This window comes from Chiloscyllium plagiosum, unplaced genomic scaffold, assembly GCF_037043375.1.
Source record: "Chiloscyllium plagiosum isolate Xiang-an unplaced genomic scaffold, Cpla_swu_hap1 HiC_scaffold_15, whole genome shotgun sequence".
Taxonomy (NCBI): domain Eukaryota; kingdom Metazoa; phylum Chordata; class Chondrichthyes; order Orectolobiformes; family Hemiscylliidae; genus Chiloscyllium; species Chiloscyllium plagiosum.
This window is the reverse complement of record NW_028270153.1, coordinates 22907996-22931956: the sequence shown is the minus strand read 5'-3', so window position 1 is coordinate 22931956 and position 23961 is coordinate 22907996.

The window sequence follows — 23961 nt, the reverse complement described above, 5'->3', positions numbered from 1 at the left end:
AATGTCACACCTACAGCATGTGCTAGTAATATAATGAGGTAAGTACATTGCATGTGCTTCAAGCAAATGGTCAGACATTAAGATCTAAAGAGAGTAATTCTTAACTGATTGAAGGTGGACTATGGTTAATTAGGGGATGCTGCTATAGCAGTCAAGGGAATCAACTAATATCAAGCCAGGAAATTGGCCACTGTCAGCCAGGTGTGCTCAGATTCTGGGGGGTGTCAGTCCTCACATTCTGGGGATTGGATCACAGTCAGTCTGCAGTCAAAAGCAATGAGTCCAGGGATCACCACTCAGAAGGAGAAACCAGAAAAGCTTGTGATTGATACATCCTGACTTGTTTTGTATATCTCAGGGCAATACCCCCGTCTCAGTGTTACTGCTCTTATCTTATTGGTCAGTTGGGTATTTAATAAGATATCAGTCAAGAAGCTGGTCCGCCCTCAGTTGGGAAAAGTGGTGAGGCTTCTCCAGCAAGTGAGTGGGAGCATGGGGGCTGGGAGGTTTAATAATTTGAGGTTGCCCGATGGGTGAAAATCATTCAGAGAAGATTCTACATGTTGTGGTGAAAGTGATAGGTCATGAGGCTTGGTGTGAGGGGGGTACAATTGGCAGAGTTAGAGTGGATGTGAGATAGCAGAAAGATGGTAACATTTCCCCTTGCAAAGCACTGAAAGTCATTACATTTGGGTGTAATTGCTGTACATTCCTCTGCACTGTGCACACTACACTGAACTGAGTGGCTATATCAGACTAGGCCCGCAGTGTTGTGGTCCCCTCTGGTGGCCCTGGTCGCTCCTGCATAGCACCTTGTCAACCAGGACCTATATTATCCTATCTGCAAGTCAGGATGCCAACTTGTTTCGCTGAGCCATGTCATTTGGAGTTGTACAGCAACAAACTAAGAGCAGCACTAGACTTGCAGTAGTTAAACTGATGCTCAGATGGATGTACACCATTTGGGGTATCCATACTGGAATCATAACAAATTAGGTACTCTTGTCCAGCAACCAATCATAACAATGCTCAAAACATTCTTCATAGAATATGGGAAATTAATGCAATGAGCTCTGCCTCAGCCTTAGATAAAATAGAGGAGACTGAGACTTAGGGTCAGTTTTTATATAGAGATGTTATAGAGAAGAGATCTCTCTGGTGTTTAAGCGGTGTAAATGGGTAGAAGAGATTATATTTTACCACATGCTTCAAATCTTTCAAATTGTGTTGCATGTAAATAATTTGATTTATTCTATTTTATCTTCAATTTTTTTTGCATAATAAACTTCTATTTTATTGCTAAAACAAAATCTGCAATGATGTGTACTTGTGTTTCAGTGAAAGACCACCCAGGTAAATAAAAACAAATTAAAAAATGATTGGTCAAGACATATTTCAATCTGGGGTCTGACTTATCTGATAATAACTTCAGCTGGCATTATGTCAATGGCTAAATAAGTAGTCTGCCAAGGGGCCTCTGAAGTGTCTGCCTTCTTTCTCAACTAAGGATTCCCAGCACAAGAGTTGACAGGGCCCTCAGCCAGGTCCAACCCCTCTCCTAAACCACCCCACTACTCTTTCTCTCACATCAGCGACAGGGTCCCTTTTGACCTCACCTACTATCCCACCAGCATCCACATCATAGGATTTCCACTACCTCCAGCAGGGTGCCATTACCAGACACATATTCCCATTAGCTCCATTTTCAGCCTTCCATAAGGACCATTCCCTCCAGGATACCTTTGTCCAGTCCTCCTTCATTTCTAAGATTCCCCCCACTGTCCCACGGCATCTTCCCCTGCAACTGCATAAGGTCACACCTGTCCATTTGCTTTCTTCCTCCTCACCATCCATGGTCCCAGATACACCTTCCAAGTGAAGCAATGCACATTCAATCCAGCCTACTGTATTCACTGCTCATAATGTGGTCTCCTCTACATTGGGGAACAAAGTTCAGACTGGAAGACAACATTACAGAACCTTATGTTCTGCCCTCAAAAAAGACCCTGAGCATCCAATTGCCTGCCACTTCAACACCCCACCCTTTTCCCTGGCCAACATCTCTGCCTCAGGCTTGCTGCAGTGCTCCAGTGAAACTTCGCAAAAGCTGGAAGAACAGCACCAGATTTTTTGCTCGTGAGCTCTGCAGCCTTCTGGCTTTAATATCGAGTTCAATAATTTTAAGGCATGAGCACCTTCTCCCCAGCCTTACCCCACATGCCACGCCTAGTCATCACGTGGGCTACTACCACACACAACACACTGTCAGCTACTAACAATCCCCTTAGCAGCTATTCATTCTCCCAGGCTGATTTTCAGCTACTCCTTTGCCTGACCAACTGTTTTTCTCTCTCCTTGGGCTCTACCTCCATCTATCACTTACACCACACCCTTCCTACCACCCCATCTTCTGCAGAAATACCAACCTCTTTGTAGCTACCATCAGTTCTGAAGAAGAGTCACTGGATCTGAAACATTAATTCAAATTTCTCTCCACAGGGGGTGCTGAACCTGCTGAGATTTTCCCACAATTTCGGCTTTCGTTCCTGATTTCTAGCATTTGCAGTTGTGTCATGTTTTTGTTTTGTTCACCATGCTTGTTCAAATCTACATCATTTGGATGCAAAAGAGCTGAGATTAGAATTGTGCTGACAGCCAGAGGAAGAGAGAATAACTGTTTTAGTGGGAAGAGTGAAGAGACCAGTAGCTGTGGAAATGTTACAGTGATGAGAGTGTTACAAACAATGATACAGAGATGGGAGTGTAACAGACAAACCAACTGAGATTTTAAAAATACAGTTGTAAATAAATTGTAAGGAAGTTTTTTACTCAGGATGGGCATCCAATGAAGTAGGGTAAGGAGGGGGAATTAGGGGTGTGGGTAGATCATGATGCAGGAAAGGGGACAGAAATATTCCTATCTATTATTGATACAATGTAAGTAACAAAGTCACTTGAGAGAGTGAGATAGTTAAGGTGTGGTTCTGAATGTGGGTATGGAAGTTTAGATGGAGACAGACTTCATCAATTGGACAATGGTAAATTGAGTAGAAAGAGGCATGATGAGTTAAAATTAAGATTGAAATCACTGAGGATAGAAATTCACTCCGTGCAGAGTTGGAGGAAAGAAAGCAGTGACAATATCTCAGTGAAAAAATTGTTATGATACCTTACGAAGTAGAGAACAGGATTTTTATGAAGTAGAGAACAGGAGGAGATTATTCAACTGATTGAGGCTGTGTTGTCTTTCTGGAGAGCAACCAGTCAGTCCAATTTCCCATGTTATACCCATTACCACAACACCAGATTAGAGTAAAAACTAAAAGTTATATAGAAATTAGAAACCAGTTTGTGTTATCCAATAATGAATTTAATTTCATTCTGCATTTCTTTGGCAGACTAATTCGATTATGTTCATAGGTTCTGCACTATTTTCCTGCAGTTGTTAACACAATTGTTTTGAACAGGTTAATGACTGCCCATTAAATGTTAAAAATAGTGCACAGATTGAACTTATAAGTTATATGCATTAATTGCTGTATTATTTACAAGTGCCAATCCACCAAGAATCCTGGATTCTGAGAAATCTTTTGCAAATAATCACAGCATCCAAATTTCCTAAAAGCAATTACAAATAAGAATATTATTAAGTCCGAAAAGAACATTGACAGTTTGAACATTAGCAAAACAATATTTGCTATAGCATAGTTTTTGTCTTTTGTGAGTAATGAATATTTTAGATCCCAAGTTTAACAAGTCCGTAGATACTTAGTGAAGGCTGATGCACTTATGTGAATAAATCAGAAAAAATAGATGATAAAGCATATCTAACTCTGCAGTTATACAGCAACGACTGATCTGAGACTGGCATTATTCAGCTGCAATGCGTAATCACCAGGTCCTTGTTATACTGTAAAGTAATCTCAATCTGACTGCGACTGAGATTTAATGATAACAGCTCTGTTCCCCTGGCAGCTAATTATTTATTTTAGGAGACAGCATCAGGAGGAACCACTTCTCCCAATATTGTGGAAATTTCCTACAGCATTTTCCAAGTCCCCAGGTGATCTGTAATTTAGCTTTTTATTGAACTTGAGTTACACTGCAGCATTTGCAAAGTCAAATCGGTATAATATTGCTTCTTGGGGCAACACACTGTTTAGGCATCGCCAGTCTCTCAGGAAGCCTTATTAATAAACTGCACTTTAACCTATTGGTGGTAGTTTGTTCTTGTGTTCAGACGTTAGTGGGAGGCAGCTTCAATTCATAGTCAAGGAAGCTGAATGATTAAGTTACCTAATAGACAGTTTGATTGTCATCTGCATTTGGTGTAAAATGTGTCAGTTCTTGAAACCATACAAACGACAGGGGGACTATCTTACTCTCGTCACTTCTTTTTTCTACGTGTACTCATCAGAGAAGCTTGGGTGGATTTGTTAGGTTTACAATGACGGCTTTGAATTTGATCATAGTAGAAATTATATATTTACATTTTGATAGACATCACCAGAAGATGGGGAAAAGTAAAATGAACAACAATGGGGTTTTCTTCAATACAATCTTCTACCAGCAGAAAGGACAAATCATAATTCTTAATGTAACATCACAGTTTGTACTTCATAATTTAATGGAATGATACCAGAAGAACATGTAATAAGATATACATACAGTTCCAAATGCACTGCAATCACTAAATTGCTCATATTTAAAAATAACGTATTAAGTATTGTAACAAATAAAAGTCATTCCAACGAAGACTGTTTCAACAGATTTTAACCTAACCAAGGATGTAAAGCATGTCGCTTGTCTAGCAAAACCAGTTTGGTGTGAATCATTTTTGAATCTGACTGTAACAATCTGCTTTACATTCAGAAAAATTTCTCCCATTTTCTTTCAATTTCAGACTGAACATTTCATAAAATTCACTACAAGAACCCATACATAATATTACTTCTGTTATTCAAACTACGAGGTCAAAAATCGAAAATCTGATTACACACCTTTGTAGAATTCATTTAGTGGCTTTTTGTCCAACTTATTAACTTGTCCATCCCAACCTATATGTACTGGTATCTACCTGTACCATCAGAGATCATATCAGAAAGACTCATGGGAATGAATCTGAAGATAGAAAATACTGGTTTTATACCTGATGCTATTCTAGCTGAAAAACATGAACAGTTCATTTACTGAAGCAAGCTTCCAAATAGCAGAGCTTATTTCAGGCAGATTGAAGGTCTGTGATGTTGCAAAATGTGTGGGAACTTAGTCAGCTAGGTCTATACCACTTAAAATGAATGGAAATGTCAGAAGTGTTAGTGACTGCACACGTTTTTGGACAGACATATAGAAATGACAGGCAATGGTGGTATCCGTCCCAAATTTTGCCAATGCATCTTCATCCCCTCCCACTGTGATTCATGTCTGTACAAAATAGTCATAATTAGTATTTGCAATAATCTCTGAAGCAACATAATAGAGGTACAGATTTTCAATTATCCGATATATAATTCATAACCAGGAGAGAGACATTAATGCAGTGGATGTAAGCTTCATTACATTGAATGGTTTCTTTTCCTAATTCCTGATTTTTTTCTATTTTATGCCAGAGTTACACTACCTTCCTCTGGAGATTTTCTTTCATTTGTATTTTTATAAAATAACAATTATAAACTTGTTTATTGTAAACCTTGCAAATTAATGGACCATGTAAGGTGCGAAACCTCCTAAATTCCTAAATTCTCATAATTCTTAGCTGAGCTCCAAGGATTTAAAGATGTGAAAGTACAACAGAAGAAGATCAACACTTTTTTTTTTGCAATGGCTTTTAATAATTTTGCAGCATTCTTCCTCTAATAATCATTTTCAAAACAATCAGCTGTCAGAGACCAACCAAAAGGCAGAGATTAATCTCCTGCTCAATGTACCTGTTAGATGTAACACTTCCTTCATTTTTGCCATCATGGAGCAATATTATATATAGTGTTAGTCATTCCAGAGAAGGAAAATTCAGAAGGACAGGGAAATTCCCTATACCTCTTGGTGGCTGATGACAGAGTGGATTTGGTAGATGCCTGAGAGGTGGCCATTTGTTAATCCTCAGTCAAAAACAATAGATGATATTTGGGATGAAAAGAAAAGTGTCTTTAATAGTTAAAAATTAAATTCTATTTCTGTGAATCGTGAAGAGATGGTACATGTGAACATCTTCTGGTTCAACTTGAGTTGTACTTCATCTTTGCTGCATTCAGTTATTTTGCTTCTTGTTTATTTTTATTAATAAAGTCATTCTGGTGGTAGTGAAACATACAATATTGATACAAGTTATTTTTAATATCTATGCAGAACAGTCCGCCCTCTTACCTTTCGTGAATTATGCATCAGCAAAAAAAACTTGCATCAGAACTGAATTACAAATAAATAGAAATTGTTGCATCCCCAAATAATCCAGTACCTCTGCAAATATAAAACATATAAATAAATGCTGAGTGATAGACATTGGAATTGTATCTTTCAGATATAACTGTTAACGTGGGCGCTGTAATCATGGAAAGTGTGGGCACCGCCTGGCCTGCATATATCTTCAAAGGTTACATTTGAATATGATTGATGTTCATGTTAATACGTTGGAGCCTATGATATCAAAAGCACTCAATAATATTGTAGATCATTCATCATGTTCTTCACAAGTATAGATGAAAGTCCCTTACTTGGTGGTTATCCTCATTTCTCTCTGCAGAAGTCTGCAAACTGAATCAGCAATCTATTTCGAAGAAAGCAAAGAATGTAGATCTTTTCCGATAGAAAGCTGCAGTGAGATACTATTACTTTTGATGAGTAGAGGGATTGCCAGGATGAGGTCATAAAGTCATAGAGTCATAGAGATGTACAGCACGGAAACAAACCCTTCAGTCCAACTTGTCCATGCCGACTAGATATCCTAAATCAATCTAGTTCCATTTGCCAGCATTTGGCCCATATCTGTCTAAGAGTTTCCTATTCATAAACCTATCTGGATGCCTTTTAAATGTTATAATTGTACCCCCCCCCCCCCCCCCACCACCACCACCACTTCGTCTGGCAGCTTGTTCAATACATGCACCACCCTCTATGTGAAAAAGTCACCACTTAGGTCCCTTTTATATCTTTCCCCACTCACCTTGAACCTATGCCCTCTAGGTTTGGACATCTTATTAAATAGTGAAGGAGTAGTGGAAGATAATGTGGCTGTCCAAAGATTGCAGGAGCTGCTAAGAGGAAAATTATCCAGTAATTTCCTACCTTTGATTGATTATCTTCTCCTGATTTTTCTAAAGCACAAATTAACATGAAGGGACTGAAGCATTGGCAAAGGAACAATAAATGAAGTAAACTAATGAGGAAAAAAAATCTAAAGTATGCAAAAATGCACCTTGTAAACTGCTTGACAAGGAAAGCCAAATCAATATTTAGAATCACGTATGTTTAAAATAGATGCAACATCCCTTCATATATTTAGTTGATCCTTTATACAATGCACATTTAAACCAGGCCTATCATTTTACTTCCTATCCTTTACCACTGTTAATATTTCGAAAATGTATATTGAATTTTACTGAGTCAGATGTTGTTTGGGATTCAATTTTTCAATCCAGTTTGAAACTAATATTAAATTCCCTTGCTGCTTTGTTTATAGCACTGTCCTGTTTTGTACTACTCTGTCTGAGGGCTTCTAGTCCTAGCCAGCTCTCAGCTGACCTGACAGATGGAGATATTGATATGTCATTCCAGGACCAGCTGCCCCTCTCTCCAGATAACACAGTTGATTTCATGAAATTCCCATTGTGAATGCTAAGAGCTCTCTGAATTGCAGTTTCTTGTACAACACACAAGTGGCATAAATGCAGAGAAATCTATCAAGTCTGTCTTTTAAAAGAAGACAGCCTCACAAAGAGTTACTGCTATTACACAACAATTGACTATTTAAGATTTATTGAGGTTTGTAGACGGATCTTCCAATTATTTGAGAAGAGGGAAAATGCTAACAATTTTCAACATTTCTGCAAATGTACATTCGTAAAGCTTTGTTTAATATTTCAGTCAAATGTTTTAAAAGTTGATTAATGGCAGATTCACCAGTTCAGGTGTACCTACAAAAACGTCTCATTAAGTTTGTTTGCAGATATAATCAAATGGATGAGAAAAGTACATTGCCAAAAATGCCAGCAGGATTCTGAGCTATCCCATGATTGAGTGGATATCTTTCATTTTGAAAGCTGCTAATGAACAAGCATCCCAAAAATGTGAAGACCAGTTTTGAGAAGAAAGAATATCTAAAATAGTGAAGCTTGTAATGAGGGTTTTAGTGATGATGGACACAGGAACAAAAGTCCAAGGACTTTGCCAAGGCCTACATGCACTTCTTGATTTGCTTTAACATGCTTCTTATTTGAAGAAGAAGACAAGGACAAATGGTTCCTAAGGTCTATATGAATGACAGGAAAGAGACTCCATACAGACATTAACAATGAATGAGCTATAAAATGGACACCTCTTTCATTATTGCGTACTTTAGATCTGGTCATAAAAGATGAGCTACCTCCTAATATTTGGTGTAACTCCATGTCTTAAGTGGCATTTACATTCAGATCAACACCAGAAGGTGTTGCGAAACTGACCAGTGGAGACAATGTTTTTACATAAGTCAAGCGTTCTCCATGATAGACGAAGCATGCATATCTCTAGCAATTAATCCTGTTAGCTGTCCATGTAGCATTGTCCATGAAGCATGAAGCATGCATATCTCTAGCAATTAACCACCTGAGTCTGATATAAGTTGAAGCTGTTAAAATGACTCCTGCAACCATCTCTCTACACTTTCTGTAAGTGGACATTTCATCCTCTATTCGAGAGACTGTAACTTTTGTTGTTTTCTGTGCCAGTTTTGAATCCTTAGTGCTCAATGCACATTAGTTTTCACCACTCCTGGGAGGAAATATCCTTGACATCAGCTTGAATTTCAAGTGAACTCACTAGATTAAACAGAGTCAGCATGTTTTTTTATTGGTTAAATAACTAGTTTGACCATTTGAAAGAGTTTTTTGAGGAAGAAGCAAGGCATGAAGATAAAGGGAAACCTGTAGCTGTGATGTACTTGGATTTCCAGAAGCAATTTTACAAGGTGCCATATCAAACAATTATGACACGAAATAAGATCTGATGGTATGGAAGAAATATATTATGGACGAGTGCAGAAAATAGGGTCATTGTTTCATTTCTGGGTTGGCAAGCTAAACCAGTGGACTGCCAGTGGATCAATGCTGCGACCTTAACTTTTTACAATCCTTCATTATGATTAAGTTAGGAGAGGTGAACTAATTCCTTTCCTGGTCCCACTCCTCCAACAGTCACAAGAAGTTTGATATTAAAACGTCAGGAAGGAGCATCGTTCCGAAAGCTAGTGTGCTTCCAATTAAACCTGTTGGACTATAACCTGATGTTGTGTGATTTTTAACGATATTAAAAAGGGTGGTGATGTTGCCAGCTATATCTCTATGAAATTGTACACAATTCAGGATCAGAAGCAAACCAATTAAATTATTTAAGTAACAAATTATGCATTGAAAAACAAGCTTCAGATTTTAAATGTTATCCCATTGGCAAAAAACCTATTTATGCATAGAGAGAAAGCAAATAGAATAGAAAGACTGATCAATTGGCTAATTATCCCATGATGTCATGATTTGGCTGACCAGTATACTGACCTTTCCCATATTATTGTCACTGAATTTACTGGTTAATCTTTGTTCAAGGTTTTGCTTGAAACACTTGCAGAATGAAAAACACACTCAGTTAGATGTTTAATGCAACTCACTTAACATGCTTATCTCTGAATTAGAAGGCTGCTCAACTTTAGAGGTTTGAACAGAAGAACAAAGCTGGCACTTCAGTGTAGCTCGTACTGCACTAGCAAGCTACTCAATGACATGGAAGGGACAGACCAGCAATTAGCAGTGTTGCTCACTTGATTTGTATAGCAGTATGATTTTCAACAAGGACAAAAGCGCATTCGTAGGATAGGCATTTGACTTTCTAGGGTACATTGTGACAGCAACTGAAGTAAAGCCAGCACATAATGTCAAATGCATTCATCCACTTCCGACACCAGCTAACAGGATTAAGTTGGCATTGTTCCCATGTTTGTTGCAAATTCTTTCCTAATTACGCAGAGATCACAGAGCCTCTTTGAAAGCTACAGTGTAAAGATCTACAGTGAATGGATAATCTCATAGCAAACGTCACTTGACATGTCAAAGATGACAATGGCATTTCTGTAGGTCCTTGCCAGTTCAACACAGATGTGGTAACATATATCTCTGCAGGTATGTCAGGGAATATGATAGAAGATATATTCTCAGTACATCAAAGCAAGTGAGCAACCAGTTGTGGATGTGCCATGCACACTTTTGGAACATGGATGTTGATACCCTATTGGAGAGTGCAAAGCACGAACCTGAATCTATGCTACTGAACCTTAGCTCAAATATCTCTGTGGTAGAACGTTTATTCTCCACGTCACATTATTAAAAATATCAGGATGTGGATCATTCACTTACATATTTACAAACGGTCAGATTGCCTTCATCAGTACAACTTTGAGGTTTAGTATCTTGTACGTTCATGCAGCTTGATCTGCTAAGCCATGCTGGAATGAATGTTTCCACCCAGAAATGTACACTAGTGATCATTTCATGACAGACACAATGTGGCAATAAGTGCAGAACATTAATGGAGGCCAGGATCTATCATAATGAATTCATGTCATCTTTGGTCTATATTCTCCTTATTAAAGTGAATTATCTTTGCTACACTCAGCAATGCAAGGATTAGAGTCATAGAGTCATTGAGATATACAGAATGGAAACAGACCCTTCGGTCCAACTCGTCCATGCCGACCAGATATCCCAACCCAATGTAGTCCCATCTGCCAGCACCCAGCCCATATCCCTCCAAACCCTTCCTATTCATATACCCATCAAAATGCCTCTTAAATGTTGCAATTGTACCAGCCTCCACCACATCCTCTGGCAGCTCATTCCATACACATACCACTCTCTGTGTGAAAAGGTCACCCCGTAGGTCTCGTTTATATCTTTCCCCTCTCACCATAAATCTATGCCCTCTCATTCTGGACTCCCCCACCCCAGGGAAAAGACTTTGCCTATTTACCCTATCCATGCCCCTCATAATTTTGTAAACCTCTATAAGGTCACCCCTCGACCTCCGATGCTCCAGGGAAAACAGCCCCAAACTGTTCAGCCTCTCCCTCTTGCTCAAATCCTCCAACCCTGACAACATCCTTGTAAATCTTTTCTGAACCCTTTCAAGTTTCACAACATGTTTCCAATAGGAAGGAGACCAGAAGTGCACGCAATATTCCAACAGTGGCCTAACCAATGTCCTGTACAGCCACAACATGACTTCCCAACTCCTGTACTCAATACTCTGACCAATAAAGGAAAGCATACCAAATGCCTTCTTCACTATCCTATCTACCTGCGACTCCACTTTCAAGGAGCTATGAACCTGCACTCCAAGGTCTCTTTGTTCAGCAACACTCCCTAGGACCTTACCATTAAGTGTATAAGTCCTGCTAAGGATTGCTTTCCCAAAATGCAGCACCTCGCATTTATCTAAATTAAACTCCATCTGCCACTTCTCAGCCCATTGGCCCATCTGGTCAAGATCCTGTTGTAACATGAGGTAACCCTCTTCAATGGAGAAAGTGAGGACTGCAGATGCTGGAGATCAGAGCTGAAAATGTGTTGCTGGAAAAGCACAGCAGGTCAGGCAGCATCCAAGGAACAGAGGACACACTTTCCTCATTCCTGAAGAAGGGGTCATGCCCGAAACGTCCTTGGATGCTGCCTGACCTGCTGTGCCTTTCCAGCAACACATTTTCAGCTCTAACCCTCTCCACTGTCGACTACACATCCAATTTTGGTGTAATCTGCAAACATACTAACTGTACCTCTTATGCTTGCATCCAAATCATTTATGTAAATGACAAAACGTAGAGGACCCAGCACCGATCCTTGTGGCACTCCACTAGTCACAGACCTCCATTCTGAGAAACAACCCTTCACCACCACCCTCTGTCTTCTACCTGTGAGCCAGTTCTCTATCCAAATGGCTAGTCCTCCTTGTATTCCATGAGATCTAACCTTGCTAATCAGTCTCCCAGGGGAACGTTGTCAAACGCCTTAATGAAGTCCATATAGATCACATCTACCGCTCTGTCCTCATCAATCATTTTTGTTACTTCCTCAAAAAACTCAATCAAGTTTGTGAGATGTGATTTCCCATGCATAAAGCCATGTTGGCCATCCCTAATCAGTCCTTGCCTTTCCAAATACATGATTAGATTCTCTACAGTGTGGAAACAGGCCCTTCGGCCCAACAAGTCCACACTGCCCCTCTGAAGAGAAACCCACCTAGACTCATTTCCCTACCCTGACTAATGCAACTAACACTGTGGGCAATTTATCATGACCAATTCACCTGACCTGCATATCTTTGGATTGTGGGAAGAAACTGGAGTACTTGGAGGAAACCCACGCAGACATGGGGAGAATGTGCAAACTGCACACAGACAAGTGGGAATCAAACCCTGGTGCCTGGTGTGTGAGGCAACAGTGCTAACCACTGAGCCACCGTGCCACTCCTAATGTTACCAGATTTGATGTTACCATTTATCCCCGACTAATGCACCTAACAATGGGCAATTTAGCATGGCCAATTCACCTGACCTACATATCTTTGGATTGTGGGAGGAAACCCACGCAGACATGGGGAGAATGTGCAAACTCCACACAGACAGTCGCCTGAGGCAGGAACTGAATCCAGGTCTTGGCGTTGTGAGACAACAGTGCTAACCATGTGCTACCGTCCCACCCCGTGAACATCCTGTCCCTCGGGCTTCCCTCCAACAACTTGCCCACCACCGATGTCAGGCTCGCTGGTCTATAGTTCCCTACCTTGTCCTTACCACCCTTCTTAAACAGTGGCACCACATTAGCCAACCTCCAGTCTTCTGGCACCTCACCTATGACTATCGATTACAAATATCTCAGCAAGAGGCCCAGCAATCACTTCTCTAGCTTCCCACAGAGTTCTAGGGTAGACTTGATCAGGTCCTGGGGATTTATCCACATTTACCCTTTTCAAGACATCCAGCACTTCCTCCTCTGTAATGTGGACATTTTACAATGTGTCACCATCTATTTCCCTACAGTCTATATCTTCCATATCCTTTTCCACAGTAAATACTGATGCAAAATACTCATTTAGAATCTCCCCCATTTTCTGTGGCTCCACACAAAGGCCACCTTGCTGATCTTTGTGGGGCCCTATTCTCTTCGACTGACTGAACTGGTCCTCACCCTGAACAACTTTTCTTTCCAATCCTCCCACTTTCTCCAAACAAAAGGAGGAGCCATGGGCACCCGCATGGGCCCCAGCTATGCCTGCCTCTTCGTAGGGTATGTGGAACAATCCATCTTCCGCAACTACACTGGCCCCACACCCCATCTTTTCCTCCGCTACATTGATGACTGTATCGGCGCTACCTCGTGCTCCCACGAGGAGGTTGAACAGTTCATCCACTACACTAACACCTTCCACCCCGACCTCAAATTCACCTGGACAGTCTCGGACTCCTCCCTCCCCTTCCTAGACCTTTCTGTTTCTATCTCAGACGACCGAATCAACACGGACATCTACTACAAACCGACCGACTCCCACAGCTACCTGGACTACACCTCCTCCCACCCCGCCCCCTGTAAAAACGCCATCCCATTCTCCCAATTCCTTCGTCTCCGCCGCATCTGCTCCCAGGAGGACCAGTTCAAAATACGCACAACACAGACGGCCTCCTTCTTCAAGGACCGCAATTTCCCCCCCGACGTGATCGACGATGCCCTCCACCGCATCTCCTCCACTTCCCGTTCCTCCGCCCTTGAGCCCCGCCCCTCCAACCGCCACCAGGACAGAACCCCACTGGTCCTCACCTACCACCCCACCAATCTCCATGTACAGCGCATCATCCGCCGTCACTTCCGCCACCTCCAAACGGACCCCACCACCAAGGATATATTTCCCTCCCCTCCTCTATCAGCTTTCCGTAGAGACCACTCCCTCCGCGACTCCCTTGTCAGATCCATACCCCCCACCAACCCAACCTCCACTCCCGGCACCTTCCCTTGCAACCGCAGGAGGTGCAACACTTGCGCCCACACCTCCCCCCTCACTTCTCTCCAAGGCCCCAAAGGAAACTTCCATATCCGCCACAGATTCACCTGCACCTCCACCCACATTATCTACTGCATCCGCTGCAGCCGGTGTGGCCTCCTCTATATTGGGGAGACAGGCCGCCTACTTGCGGAGCGATTCAGAGAGCACCTCTGGGCCACCCGGACGAACCAACCCAATCACCCTGTAGCACAGCATTTCAACTCCCCCTCCCACTCCACCGAGGATATGCAGGTCATTGGACTCATCCACCGCCAAACCACAACAACGCGACGGTCGGAGGAGGAGCGTCTTATCTTCCGACTGGGAACCCTCCAACCACAGGGGATGAACTTGGACTTCACCAGTTTCTTCATCCCCCCTCCCCCCACCTTGTCTCAGCCGAATCCCTCCAGCCCGGCACCGCCTTCCTGACCTGCAGTCTTCTTCTTGACCTCTCCGCCTCCACCCTACTCCGACCTATCACCCTCACCTTGACCTCTTTCCACCTATCACATTTCCAACGCCCCTCCTCCAAGTCCCTCCTCCCTACCTTTTATCTTCTCCTGCTGAACACTCTCTGCTCATTCCTGAAGAAGGGCATGTGCCCGAAACGTCGAATCTTCTGTTCCCTAGATGCTGCCTGACCAGCTGTGCTGTTCCAGCAATAAAGTTTCAGCCCTATTCTCTCCCTAGTTACCATTTTGTCCTTAATGTATTTGTAAAAACCCTTTGGATTCTCCTTAATTGTATTTGCCAAAGCTATCTCATGTCCCCGGTTTGCCCTCCTGATTTCCCTCTTAAGTATATTCCTACTGCCTTTATACTCTTCTAAGGATTCACTCAATCTATCCTGTCTATACCTGACACACGCTTCCTTCTTTTTCTTAACCAAATCCTCAATTTCTTTCGTCATCCAGCATTCCCTATAACTATCAGCCTTTCCTTTCACCCTGACAGGACTATACTTTGTCTGGATTCTCGTTATCTCATTTCTGAAGGCTTCCCATTTTCCAGCCGTCCCTTTACCTGTGAACATCTGCCCCCAATCAGCTTTCAAAAGTTCTTGCCTAATACCATCAAAATTGGCCTTTCTCCAATTTAGAACTTCAACTTTTAGATCTGGTCTATCTTTTTCCACCACTATTTTAAATCTAATAGAATTATGATCACTGGCCCCAAAGTGCTCCCCCACTGACACCTCAGTCACCTGCCCTGCCTTATTTTCCAAAAGTAGGTCACGTTTTGCACCTTCTCTAGTAGGTACATCCACATACTGAATCAGAAAATTGTCTTGTACACACTTCACAAATTCCTCTCCATCTAAATCTTTGACACTATGGCAGTCCCAGTCAATGTTTGGAAAGTTAAAATCCCCTACCATAACCACCCTATTATTCTTACAGATCGCTGAGATCTCCTTACAAGTTTGTTTCTCAATTTCCCTCTGACTATTAGAGGGTCTATAATACAATCCCAATAAGATGATCATCCCTTTCTTATTTCTCAGTTCCACCCAAATAACTTCCCTGGATGTACTTCCAGGAAGATCTCTAACAACTGTTATTTGTTGGGACGATTATCAGAGATGAGCACTGCTTCACCAATGTAGCATTTATCACAAAAAACTCAAAGAACTGGAAATCTGAAATTGCTATCAAGATTCAAGAGGTCTGGCAACATCTGTAGAGAGAGGGCAGAGTTAATGTTGAGGATACATATTTCAAAAGTGAAGACAGGTGTTAGTCCTTGGACATTTCAACCCTGATGTGGTGACATATATCACAGCCAGCACGTCAGGAAACATAAGAGGAGATTCTAGTCTCAGTACACGTATTCGTACAATATCAGGCTAACGTTAATATCAATGTTGCAACATCTGTCATCCTTGAGATGTGTGAAGAGATTCCTTAAGTCTGACATAGTAGTTACTTAACCAGGTCTGAAAGATAAAATGGTAGTTGGTCAGACTTGTGAAGATTCAGAGTGCATATCTGTTACCAAATGTGAAAGGCTCTTTACACAAATGTATCACCAATGCTTCCTGTGTGCGCTAAGTGGGTTTTCTTTTCTTCCTTGCCCTCCCATAATGTCTAAGTGTTGTCCGTGGATTCACAGCATGGAGTCAGGGGTGGTGGGGGGGGGGGGGGGGGGTGTGAAGGGTTGGGGGTGGGGATGTGGAGCAGAATGGTACTGGAGCATTTGTGTGGGTGACCTCAGAAACATTTGTGCCTAGACAGCCCAGACACCCTCTTCAGCTTGAGTGAGGAGGAAAGGCAAATTCGGGGGGTGGGTGGCTTCTTTGTGGTTCCAGTTCCATCTGTGTGCCTGCTGACATTTCCTGGTTTCCCTGAGAGGAAGGGGCACTTGGAATGAGGCCCAAGATCCCTCATTCCCCTCAGCCTTACTGTTAATGCTGAGCAGCTGTGACTACAGTGACGCTGTGTTCACTTCTGGCAGCCACTGAGCAATCTGCTAGGACATGCAGCTGCTGATCAGTCCATGGACTCAGCCAGTCGTATGTGTGCCAAAGCCAGCATGGTATTAGTAATATTAATGGGCTCTGGAGAAGCATCACTGGAGCCGAAATATTAATTCTGTTTTCTCCCCCGCGATGCTGTCCCACTTGCTGAGGTTCTTCAGGAGCCTCTTTTTTTGTGTCTGCTTGAGATCACTAGCATCTATTCTTTTTTGTTTTATTATTATTGTGGGACTGATTATGTTGGTGGACACCAACTTTGAATCTAGTTTACTAAAATGTCTCTGACAAACCTCCTGGCATCTGTCTATATACTTGTACAGATTTATTCATGGCCAACACCAAAGGAACGTCTTCAACTGGGTCTGTGCAGGGCCAAACCGATGGCTCACTGGTTAACATTGATCCTTATAGTGCCAGGGATCCACGTTCAATTCCACCCTTGGGCGACTTTCAATCTGTAGGGATTCTATGAGTAGCCAGAGGACCAGAGATCTGGGGTTATTTCTTTCTGAACCAGTTGTAGAGGCAAGTCAGTGATGTACTCATTAGATTCTACTCCCAAAGCTTAATTTGGACAGAGTACCCACTGAGTTGAAGGTCTCTGACTATGTGGAGGATGCAGGTGAAAGTCTTGCGGTACATCATCTGAAGGTTCAGTGTTATTCCTCAGAGGTGTGCCACTTATCCCTGCACCACGATCAACAATTTGTTTTGTTTCTTGTACAGCTGCACATTTTCATTTAGCGAAATGGCACTGCATCCAGATATTATCTGGGTGTAAATTGGTTTAGTCTGGGGTGACCTTAATAAAGGATGAAGGATGACCAGCCTCTCAACAAAACCATATAGCAATACTCCAAAGTCCCTGTCTGAAGAGTGGACAGCAAGCTTTCTCTCTTGGGCTATGTCTTCTCCTAGAATAGTCCCACTGTACTTGTATGTGGGCAGTTCCTGGCTTCAGCATTGGGTGTGATGTGCAGCTAGGATTTAAATATGGTACTTACAGTGTGATCAGAGCAAGATCCCTACTGAAGCAAAAACTCGCACTTATGCTGTTATTATTGCACTAACTGGGCATGATGGAGAGTGCATGCATAATGATGAGGGAATGAGTGGTGGTTAGTGTGAGAAAAGTCACTGTAAGATATAATGGGACAGGTACAATGAAATTTCCCAAAGACACTGAGCCTAAAAGTGGGAAAATTCAGCCCTATGTGATTACAGTCAATGCACACACAATTGTAAATCTCATTTTGTGAGAGCGGTTGAAACTATTCTGTGAGAGATAGTGTAGGTGAGAATGAAAGTTAGTAACTAAAATCCAAGGGGCCCCACAAAACACTTGTCTTTTACTACATAGTGAGTACATAGTGAGCACAGATTGATGCAAGCTGAGCTGCATGGGGAGCTCAAATGTTTGTTGCAATGGGTACTGCATCTTGAGATTGAAAGACAGCTGGATGTTAGTAAAGGTGAAAAGTGCACTTATAAAGCAGTCACATGACCAGCAATAGATCTCTACATTGAAGAGAATATTTAGAACCTTCTGCATTCAGTGAAAATATGTTAAACTATATCCTGTACCTCTATGAGCAACTCCCTGACCAACAAAGCCATGGCAAAAACACCAAGCAGATACGTTTGGAAGTTGTACAAGCAGCTCCTGCCAAGCAATGTCTCCTGCTTGGACATGATCTACACAGCAAATGGCTGGAAATCACTACAATATGTACCAAAATTACCATTTTGGTCATGGACAAGTAATTAGACAAGTTTTTATTTGCAAAATGTGGTTTGCCAGATACCGTAGCTAGGAATAATGCAGTACAATATCATTTATCCATTTCACAAGTGATCACAAAGAAACACAACCTCAAGTTCATAGACCTCAATGTCATCATCAGCGGCTTGAGCATTTCATAGGTATTTCTGTACATAAAATGGACAATCTGAATGCTAAGAAATAATTTGAATCATGTCTGTTTGTTGTTTATGATGCCTTAATTTTAAATGGCTTTGAAAACCATTCCAAAAAGTTTGAAATTATGTTATAATAAGTGCATGGCAGCGACAATAGATTATCATTGAACAGAATTATGTCTTGTACCACAAGATTAAAGAAGAAGTTTGCAATCGACTGTTTTGGAGAAGGGTCACTGGACTCAAAACATTAACTCTGATTTCTCCCCACTGATGTACCAGACCTGCTGAGCTCTTCCAGAAATTTCTAGGGTTTTTGTTTGTTTGTAATCTATGGGTCAGCTCTACACTCAGTGTCATGAAAGAACAACAAAGATTTCATGGCAGTTCCATGTTATACCTTACAAAAGATATAAACACTCTATTTGACAATGTCTCAAATCATTCTTTCATATGCAAATTAACATTTTTTTTAATATTTAAAGGTAATTAAACTGAGTCATTTCATATTTCTGCTTTAATTCCTTTTCATTTAATATTTCCAGAGATATTTACAAAACAGCATGGTGGTCTGCTTACATGCTGGCACTTGACGAACTTCATTTATCTGAAATCAATTGTCCTTTACATGCAAATTTCGCATTTTGCAGCAGCCCATATAATTAGTAGCAAAATGTACTATCCTTGCATTTTAAATTTCCTACTGATAACCTAGTTTCATTCCTTGCAATCTAATTCATCAAAGTGTAATTCTTTTGGGAAAACAAGCTAACCACAGAAATCAAGAAGGTAAATGATACATCAGGTGGAACATAGTATATTACGCCTTTGAACTGAAAGATTAAACAGAAGTCAATTGAGACTTCAAAGCTCCAGTTCAAAGTCCATTAGTATTAAATATAGGTTGCTGAGGTAAAAATGGGATCATAATTTTATGTTCAATTCTCAGAATTCACTTGTTGAGAAGATTTGTTCATGTTAAAGGAAAAACCCATAGGCTTTGAAAATGCATGCATGGCGGCAAATGTTGCTTTTCCCTTAAGTCAGAAATGGTGTTGGGAAAAGTAGATCTTTGGCTGTCCTGGCAGAAATGGCTTACAGAGTAAAAATTAAAATAGCTCCCTTCTGTCCCCTCGGAAAGGGTTTACCACTGTACATATTTCCATGCTAGTAAACGCGTGGACAATATTCAGCACATATTCTTCTGGAGCTACTTTTTCATTTTAAAAAAGAGCATTAACAGACTGCTAAGATGGTTGACAAGGGACAGGTGGCTTTGACTTTTGTTTGGATAAGAAAGTATTTCAAGTGTGTGAGATGTTACTAATTGAATGGCTCAAGTGTCTCCCTTGAGTGGACATGCTAAAACAAAGCTATTGTTTGTGGAATTCACATTTCCTATCGTTTGTGGTTTTACCCAAAAACTCAAACATTTTGGATTTCTAGACTTAATGTTGCTGAACACAAAAGTTAACGGACAGCTGCAGAAATCAGTCTTTAATAAGTAGGTACAAATGGCAACTACCATAGAATCCCTACTGAGCAGAAAGAGGCTATTCAGCTCATAGAGTCTGCATCAACCCTCCAATGTGCATCCCACCCAGAATCACCTGACACCCTATCCCCATAATCTAGCATTTACCATGGTAAATCAACCTAACCTGCATACTGCCCTGCAATCTTGCATGGCCAATCCACTTAACTTGCAAATCTTTGGACTGTGGGAGAAAACCAGAGTACCCAGCAGAAACCAAGATATGGAGGTGCCGGTGTTGGACTGGGGTGGACAAAGTTAAAAATCACATAACACCAGGCTAAAGTCCAACAGGTTTATGTGGGAGCAAGAGCTTTTGGAGCGCTGCTCCTTCATCAGGTAGCTAGTGGAGCAGGATTATAAGACACAGAATTTATAGAAAAAGATCAGTATCATGCAACTGAAACAACATTTTGAACAAACCTAGATTGCTGTTAAGTCTTTCATCTTTTAGAATTGGTTACAGGTTTTCAATCATTAATATCTAAATCCCACAACTTCTTTTAAGTCACAAGCTAACTTAAGGTTTTATAAACAAAGATGACATCTCAGCTCAGACAATGTATTAAAGGTGTCAGGTGAGAATCTGTCTGTATTCCAACCACCTGTTGAAAGAGCAGGGTTCTGAAAGCTCGTACTTCCAAATAAACCTGTTGAACTATAACCTGGTGTTATATGATCTTTAGCAGAAACCAATGTAGACATAGGGAGAACATGCAAACTCCACAGAGACAGTCACCTAAAACTGGAAATGAACCTGTGCCCCTATGAGGCATCAGGGCTGACCACTGAGCCACTGTGCCACCCGATTATCATTGTATGGCAAAGGTTTTGAACTTCAAATCGTTCTGGATTGCCAAAGAAGTAGTAGTTGTGTGGTCACCTGATCAAGTCTTTCTTTAGGTTATCAATCTTAGATACTTCAAGCACTGAGGAGAAACTAGTCAATCTACAAACCACAAAGCAAGAAATAACAGAAGCAAAGGCAGCAACATCTGTGCCTTAAAAACAGAGATTGCAATATCAGAAAGTCTTCCAGCATTCTTTTCTAACTGCATTCATATAGAAACTTGACCCTCCTGGTAAGAAAACTACATTTTGCTCAGCTTGTGACCTGCTGAAAATCCAACTGCTTGAGGGAATCCTGCGATAGTTGTAAAATTTTGAATCCACCTAAACTCCTCTTCAGGAGTCAATATGCCTTCTCTACTGGGCCTGCAATCTGTGCTTTTATCTAAAGGTGAATTATAAATTATTTGTTTACGACTTAATAAAATGTACCATTCCCTTTAACTATATTTGTTTCCAAAGTGCATGTACATGAAATACCAAGTAAGTGAACTAGAGTTAAACTTTTTGGATAAATGTATGAATAAATAACCCACAACCTTGCAGCTCATTGTTCAAATTGACTGCAAAACCCAAGGTTAGGAAACTTGTGCATCTTTGTTGCTGAGGCCAGATTAAAAAGTTTATATTAATACCAGTCATTCATATTTTATTTAATACCTAACTATATTTAGGTCTGTTTCCTCTTTATGCTACAAGAGTGGGACAATCTTGTTAATTTAAGGGCGGCACGGTGGCACAGTGGTTAGCACTGTTGCCTCACAGCGCCAGAGACCCGGGTTCAATTCCCGCCTCAGGCGACTGACTGTGTGGAGTTTGCACATTCTCCCCGTGTCTGCGTGGGTTTCCTCCGGGTGCTCCGGTTTCCTCCCACAGTCCAAAGATGTGCAGGTCAGGTGAATTGGCCATGCTAAATTGCCCGTAGTGTTAGGTAAGGGGTAAATGTAGGGGTATGGGTGGTTTGCGCTTCGGCGGGGCGGTGTGGACTTGTTGGGCCGAAGGGCCTGTTTCCACACTGTAAAGTAATCTAATCTAATCTAATCTAAAATCTAATCTAAATTACAGCCTTCCCATAGTTGCATTGAATGTCACACTTATGACTTGACAGGACATGTGTTCCTGTGGCATAGAACCAACTCTGTCAGCTCCTCTTCTCTTCTACTTGAACTGATAAAAAGTCAGCATGAGCTTGAATTCAAATGTATCATGATCTGGCTGGGAATATATCATTCTATGCCTCTAAGGTTATACTATTGACTCAGCTGTTAATAGTAATATAACCTATGGGCTCCATACATGATATTAATTCTTGAAGGTTCTATGCAATCTATAAATGTCAAGCACATTTTGCCCTCCAGAACAGGCCTTTTTAAATGTTTAATTTTTAAACCAGACTTTATTTGCAATTGATTAATTCAGTGTCGAATAGAGTGAAAATGTTTTGGCTCTTAAAAGTCAGTGATTACAGTCTTAAAGTAATAAAGAAGTCTATTTTCCAAACTCTTCCAACAGATGCAATGTTTATGAGCTAAAGATCAGCTGATTTTTTTGTGTAGAGCCCTAACTCAGCTTTTGTGGAGTAGCACACTAAAGACGTGCCTGGGGAACTGTATATCAGATGCAATACTGACTGACATTTGACCCATAATTGAGTAATGCTCAGCAAATACCCGATAGGAGGCATTTTTGGCTTATGTCTCTTAGCTGAAGGAATTATGACAAGTTGAGTGATATTTGACCTATGATTGACTTTTACTGTCAGACAGGTACCCTACAGCAGATTTGTTTTTTTTAAAGCTATGTGTTTTCAAATATAAGAAACATAGTGAATCAGAAACTAGCAATTTATTTCACAAAGACACTTCACCCAGACTCAATCTGGCTAGACCAAATCAGCATGTGACTTGGTTTAAAAAACTAAATTAGACTAGCTTTAAGACGCTTTTCACTGGTATCAATGCAAAAACAAAAGAAAAAATATTATCTGCATGGGAAACAAAGCTTTTATGCTCTTTCAATCAAACAGATTGCAATTCAAAAAATTTATTCAACAGGTAAACTAAAAATGCTTACTATATTCTTCCATAAAAATGAAAAGCAAATTCAATCAAAGATGTCCCATTGCATGATTTCAGGGCATCAACTTATACCTACTAAACATCTGTAACATAGAGATTTCTTTAAACTTTCTGTATCATTGAATTACTATCTCGAGTTAGTTACACTTATCAGATACTTGGGCTACTTCAATGGTTTTCCATTGGGGTGAAATTGTACTTCACAATGTAGTCACTGGAAAATTCATTCAATAGACCAGAAACTATCTTGGAACTGAGAAGATTAAGAGTGAACGAATAGAGTTATTCAAGATGAAAAGAGGTTTTGACAGAATTATTAGAAAAATATAATTCCCTGTGGCGAATGGCTCAATAATCAAGAGTTATAGATATAAAACTATTGACCAAAGCTATGGAGGGGAGATATGAAGAATTATTTTCACTCAAGAGTTGCCAGGATCTGGAATGTTCTTCTTAAAAATGTGATGGAAGTGCTTCCATAAATAATTTGAAAGTGGAATTTCTCAGGTACTTGAAAATGAACTACAAGGCTGAGGAGAAATGTTGGCGATGTAGAAGATGCTCCAGTTAGAGCTCCTGTGCTCACTAGTCCCTTTTACATTGTCTTTCTTTCTCCTTCCTCTTTGCAGTAGTTTTTACATCCTCTCGCACCCCCATCCTACAAACTTCTACATCTACCTGGAGAATGGAGGCGAGACGGAGAGAAATGAGTCACAGCTTGACCCCAGGTGAGAGCGGAGCATGTGGGCAAAGTCACGGAGTGGGGAGCAGAGAGAGTAGAGACCGAGTCACAGAGTGGAAAGCATAGTGACTACAGGCCGAGTCGGGGA